Consider the following 7,003-nt stretch of genomic DNA (forward strand, 5'->3'; position numbering starts at 1 on the left):
CCCCTGTCCTCCAGGCATTGGGAATAGTGACACGGGGCTGGAATTAGTCTGATTTTCTGTTTTGTTGGGCTGGAAGCTGCCTAAGTGCGTAGGTGACTTCTTCTGTGCTAACAATGAAATATAGGAGGTTTTATGTGTTCTCATTTATAGTAAGTAGGGTCATAAAGATTTGTAAGTGGAGCTTAATGTTAAATCTGACCCCAGCCCTTCATTGTCTTGTGCCCAAGCACGTTGTGTAATTTTCAGTTATCCTTGGAACCAGAAAGGAGCAAACCTCCACAGAGCAGCATATGCCTGTTACCAGATGTTAAGGCACTGCCTTTTTAATATTTACACGGGGTGGCTGTATTTTATATTAATTCTATAGCAATCTGGTACAGCCAGACCATAGTGATGTGAAAAATCCTGGGCAACCTAATTCAGACTCGCAGGTGTTTGTTAAATTAGGCAGCAAATAAAATAATATAAAAATGGACCAAAATCTAACACTAATTGTATGATTTGAAAGCATAAATAGCTCTCCTACCACTTCTGTAATTAACCTGGTGTCTAAGGATCTCATTTAGTGGCTTTGAACATTTTACAGCTGAGGAAGTAAAGTTTGGAAAAAATAAGTGATTGACCCAGAAAGTCTGTGGCTGAAAACCCAAGGTCTTTAAATACTGGACTCCTGACCCTGTCACATCTCCATTCAGCCTCTCTGTTCACAGACTGATGAAAATTAGTGGATTTTTTAAACAAATATATTTAATAATAGTTTGGGTTTTTTTGTTGTTTATATAATGGAGTTACAATACATTAGGAAATGGACTTTAGCATGTGGTTTAAAAACAACAAAACTTGGCAGAGAGAGCTCTCCAAATTGCTTCTGCCATTGAATTTTGGTGGAAAGGTGAAAAAATAACAGCTCTTTATGAGGATTGCAGAGGGTCTGTGTTTGCTAAGTGCGGGTTCTGGAGCCTCTTCTGAATTCATTTACGTTCACTTCACACAGAATCTCTCTATTCCTACTTGTAGTTCTCCCAAAGCATTTGGATTGAATGCTACTTGCTGTTTTGGAATAGTAATGAGCTGCTGTAACAGATAAGACCTAGGATTCATTGGCCTAATCCTTCAGTGAATGACACTCAACTGGCCTTGTTCCACTGGGCTTGTTTCACCTCTACCTGCAGGAAGTAAGTGTGGATCTGCTTAAAGTCGGTGGAATTACACAAGTGTAAAGACAGTGCATTATCTGAGACTAGACAATGTCTTTGGTTGGTGTTTGCTGCACATATAAAGATGTTTAAAAAGTATTAATCTGAGGCTTGTTTCTCAGTATCGAGGTACAAAGAGGTACTGTGAAGTAAAAAACAAGGTGTAGGATTGTAAGAAGATATGAACACAGCTGCATGATAAAACAGATGCGCTGCATCCGATATGTCTGTGGAGTTCTATGCAGGGATGCAGTATTTACCTGGAGAAGTCAGTCTATGTACATAACTAAATGCAATGAGATCAATTGTATGAAAAACACTATACATGAGCCTTTGTATTACCCTGGGTTTTAAAAGATGAAACATAGGTATGAAATAGCCTGTTAAAAGTCAAATGGCAAAGTCCCCGTGCACCAGATGATGATGTATGGGTTAATACCTGATGTTTTGGGGAGTTTGTAAAGAAACCTTCGGAGTCAGGGACTTGTAACAAGCAGCAGCGGGAAGCCAAAAACCTATGACTGCAGCTGACTACAGAGTTTTGGAGCTGAGTGTGATCTTGTTTGTGAAAATGGCTCATTTTTGGTCTGTGAGCTTGTATTGGTGGGGTTGGTTTGGCAAAGAGCAGAAGCGCTTGTGTGAGGCAGGGCTGGACACAGACTCGGGAGGATTTGCAGTCGCTTTAAGGACTCTTCCTCCATGGTATTATCCACTATTTATAAGAGATCATTTTCCAGTAGCTCCTTATTGCAGCTACTTCTAGTACTATTTGCAGTATCTCAGAAGCAGCAAGTTGGGCTTAAGTAGGAAATAGCCAAACTACCAAATACATGGGAGTCTTAGACAAGTAGTTTCTGTTTGTGAAAGCTGGTGAGCACCTGCTACTCATGTAACAGGAATACTCGGAGCTTATTTGGATTAGCAGGTCCAAATTCAGACAGAGGAACAATGCAATTAATACCCAGGGTATTACGTGCATTTATGTCAGGTGGGATTATGGGCTGCTGCTGTACATTCTGCTGGTCTGTCTGGTAGCTGGCACCAAAGCAGCCAGGCATGAGAGTCAGGTGCTTCTCATTTCTTCTCTTACGACTTCTCTCTGTGAATATATCTTTGGGGAGGTATATTTTTGACTAGTCTGTCTTTGATTTACCTTGTCACACAGTCACAGAAATGTAATTAATAGGACAGCTTTTATCATTTGTTTGTTTAATGACTTTGATTTAAAGTTTGTTCATTTGTGTGAAGCATGGATTTTCATTATGCAAAACCCAAGTAATTTCAAATGAGTGTTATTGAAAAGTACAACAAAAGTGGTAACTGACGAATTTAAATAAAAACAAGGGAGATGTTTCAAGGTTGCAGTGACCCCAGGCAGGTAGAAATGGGAGGCAGCAGTGGATAGTACTAGTCTGTGTTTCACCAATTCCACAGTGTCAAGACACATGCTGGGTGTTCAGCTGCCATATTTTCATTTATACCCTTGAAATAATTCTTGATAAAATCTGAGCTGTACAATTGTTAAAAAGTAAGATGTAGCCACATACCTGAAGCTTAGAAGGAGGTGTCAGAGGTTGCAGGTGAACAGAGTACGAAGGGAGGCACTAGAAGTCCAAGGTGGGTGTGGACAGGTGGAATGGTGTCTCTCCTCTTAGTAGGTCTCTGGTTTGAGAGGCAGTTACATCAGCCTGGAGTCCTTTTGTTCATCGCCTAGTATCTAATAAGTGGGACAGATTTCTGAAGACACATTGTCAATCTAGATTAGCATTGATCCTCACTCAGCTTCTCACAGCTGCTAAGAAATGCAAGGATGGATCAGACCATAGCTCTATGTATGTGCGTGCTGCGTATATATTAGGACATAATAAGCTTCCAAGGGAGTTGTTCTTAATTTGGGTACAGACCCTATATGCTAATTCTATGGCAATAGTCTTGACAATTAGCATGCATACTTCTAACTTGCATTTCTGATTGTGGTAACAAGGCCAGCATTGCCTTCTCCTCTCACTAACTTCAAAGGCATTGTATTGATTTAAGAAACAGTGTCTTGAAGACATTAGAAGAAAGTGAAGCTGTACCACTACCACTGTCAGGCTGCCCACTTCACAGACTGCCTGGTAAATGGGTGGGCAGCCAAGCTCTTGGGAATGGTTCCTGAGAGCTTTGAGGTTACCAAATGCCAGCCAACGTTTATTGTCATTGGCATACAACTTAGTATTCCCACTGTGAACACAGCACAGGTCTTCCAAATCAGAGCATGCCTCCCGAGAAATTTCAGGACCTGCAATACTTAAAAAGGAATATAATGTACATGTCCCAGAGGGAAATGTAATAGCCAGTGGAATAAATTAGGATAGAAACAGAAAGACAGAAAATGTAAAGTTCCCTTGGGGGATCCTGCCAACCCTTGAACACAAGACTGCCATAGATCATGGGTAACATTTAACAACTTTTGGCACGTTAATCTGCTTGTGTGCTTTCACAAATCTCAGCAGACATTTTAAATTGCTGTAGACTTTTTGTAAATCTGATTGCAAGTCTTCGGAAACAAGGCTTAGACACCTGAGTGTGTTGTCTTTTACAAAATTTACCCCTACAAGGGGAGTCATTAGCATATGGTTATGAAACTGCAGTGGGCACAGTTGTAGCGTTTGAGCCTAGCTAGAGTTTGCCAGGACAATTCTCTGCAGGAAGCCTGTACTGCCTACATCAAAATTAAGGACTGCAGGTCCCCATCTCTATGGGGGTGCAGCACTGCTTACCCATCTCAAGCTACGTGTTTCTTGTAGAAACCCATCATCTCAGTGCTGCCCAGTCAAATTATAAATATTTTAATATCTTCCTGGAGACTGGTTGAGGTCACCCTGTTCTCAGCAGGTGCTGTTGGAGATGATCTAGATTTCCTCCAGAAGGAAATGAAGTTGCGTCGCATCACTTATGTTTGGCATTTGGGATGAAACTTAATGTTCTTCAATTACAGCGTCGGATGGCTGGCAGCAATTTTTCCAGACAAGTATCATGTGTCTTTCCCAGAAGGATTCAATCTTTAATATTGTTTTGATGCTGGAGGCTTTTCCAATTTCTGTTTATTAGAAATGACTTATCTTTGTTGGAATTGCTGCCTTTAACCTGATACAGCTGATGCCACCTACAGCATTGTGGAAAAATCTTGGCTGCAGTGCTTTGCTTCCATGGAGTCGCTGTAGGACCAAAGCAAACTGGAGACACAAAGCCTGTGTGCTTTGAGGCTGTATCCAAATAGTTTCCCTTTTACACCCTCAAAGCATGGAAGTCTGCTGCTGAGGCTGCAGGAAGTGTTGGAAGTCAAGCGAAGCACATGGAAAGCTCATGGAAGGAAATGCAAAACAGGAGCTGAGGGATGCCAGGGCTGTGCTGGCCCAAGCCCAGCTGAGCAGGGGTATGTCCACCTACCTTCACTCTGTTTTTTTTCTACTTTTATTGTTTTATCTTTTTTAAACCAGAATCACCAACCACAGTGGAGGTTCTTGTTCTGAAGTTAAACTGGTGGTGAAATGTAGTGTTTTTGAGGGTAATCATGTTCATTTGCAGGACTTGTACAAAGCCAGGTGCACTGAGTCCAGACAGGTTCTATGACTCAGGAAAGGTATCTATGTACACAGCAAGAGGCCAGATGTAATCAGCATCCCTGTGCCTAGTCTTCAGAGCAGAGAATGGGGAGCAGCTGTTTCTCCATCTTCTCCTGTTCCAACCATCCCTTTGTCTTTAATGGGACCTTTGTGAAGCTGTGATATTTCTCTGTCTCAGGGGAATTTTGCCTGTCCTTCTGGGGAAAGAGCAAGTGCGAACTGACTGGAGTAATTGCTATTTTATAAGAATATGAGTAATATATGAGGTGTAATACATGAGTGGCAAATCTGACTGTGCTGAATATTCACATACATGCAGTGATGCACTTGATAGTTCTTCTAAGAACTTTTACTGGACAGCTCAGGCATTTTTCTGAGGTGTTTTATGGGCCAGAGAAGACAGGTGAGCACTTGTGTGAGATCATGTCACCCTCCTGAAATGCTCTAACAAGTGTTCAGTCTTTATTCCCTGGAGAAGTGGCTGTAGTAACTGAAGAATCTAGAACAAAACAGAACTGAGGCCAGTTTCGGAGGAAATGGGTCACAGCAATTCATAATTCCAAAATAACTCATACTTGTTGTTTTCCACTTTCCCCAGGCTGTGTTTTTCTCAGCTACCTGCGGGTTCAGCATCTTTGCTGGGTGTTGTGATGTGCTGCTTGGGAAGCATCAAACAGCCTCACACCCATTGCAGATTCAGGCTGTGGTTTCCTAATTGACTACCAAAAAATCAAGAATGAAATTTTGAAAAGTCTTGTAGCCCCTTAGGAGGCCACAGGTTTCCATGCCTTTGAACCTTCTGATCTCAGAAGCTCCACCAGTCTTCAGGCAGGTTGAGGCTCTGAGGTGGTTCCAGGCCGTGGCTGTACCTTATGGTGGCTCTCATGGGGACCTGGAGCTGCCAAGATGCAGTTGTCCTTGACAGATGTGTGCAGGATGCCCATCCCCACATCCATGCATCAGGGTCAGTCTGTCCTGACAGCTGTGCTGCCGACCTGAGCTGGCTCAGCCTCAGCTCACACCAGCTTTCCCTTGCTGTCATCACACCTCCTGATGGCACTGCAGACATACTTATAGAAATCCCAAACAATTCCCTTCTTAAAGCCATATTTCAAGCTATTATTTAATATTGCCCCGTTTTCAGAGGTTTTAACAAAGGTGACGGGGCTTTATTGATATTGGCTTGTTGTTCTGAGGCAGGTGAAGTGATAGTATTTTATTTTGATTTCAACAGCTCACCCATTAGGATTTCAAACGGTGGTAATATCCCTTGGAAACAGAAGAGGGCAGCTGTTTTTTTGAGAAATGAAGAGCACACTGACTGTTTTTGAGAATGAAATGGCAATCACTCAGATTTAGACGAAAGAGCTGCCTTTTTTTTTTTTTTTTTTTCTTCAATGAATGAATAAAAATAGCACAGTATTCCAGGGCCTGTGCTGGTGTAATTAGTGTATAAAATAGCTGGACCCCCATCACCTTCCACAGAGTCCCTGGGCTTCATCTGACAAAATTAGATTCCTTGCAATTTTATTGCAGTGTAATTAAAAAGTAACCAAGGGAATACAGTACTCGGTCTTCAGAGATGTTCAGCATCAGACAGAATGAAAAGCATTCAGCAGCTCACTGGATTAATAGCCAGTTTCTTTGTTTACTGCCCAAAAATAAAAAAGAAATTGCTGTGAATCGTCACTCTCTGTGTATGGAAAAATACAGAAAAATCAAGTTTCCCTATTCAACATCCAAATGTACATTTTTTTTAAAAAATGAAAAATGTTTTCAATTTCCATTTAACAACAAATGCATAAATTCCAAAATGAAACATCTTTCTGGGGTGAAATCTTCCTTTAAATCCCAAACAAGGGATTTACTCATTTTTTTTAAGCTTCCAGTTTCCAACAATTACACAAGTTTGACAGCAGTTTACTATGAGGTTAAATGCATCCAAATCTTTATTTCCTGGCACATGTTTAGCTGAAGACCCTGCAGCTGCTGTGGTGGCCAGCCCGGAGCCCTGCTTTCAGCCATAGAGCAGCCACCCTTGGGCAGCAGCCCCAGCCTGCCTCCCTGCCTAGCCCTGGATCCCTCCTTTTCAGTGTGTGCAGACTGCATATGGACAGCGTGGCCTTGTAGCACAAGGTGGCCACTTTTTCCGTAAGAAATTTCCCTTATCTAGTTTGCCATGTGATGCTTGTTCCCTGT

This window comes from Apus apus, chromosome 8, assembly GCF_020740795.1.
Source record: "Apus apus isolate bApuApu2 chromosome 8, bApuApu2.pri.cur, whole genome shotgun sequence".
NCBI classification, from domain to species: domain Eukaryota; kingdom Metazoa; phylum Chordata; class Aves; order Apodiformes; family Apodidae; genus Apus; species Apus apus.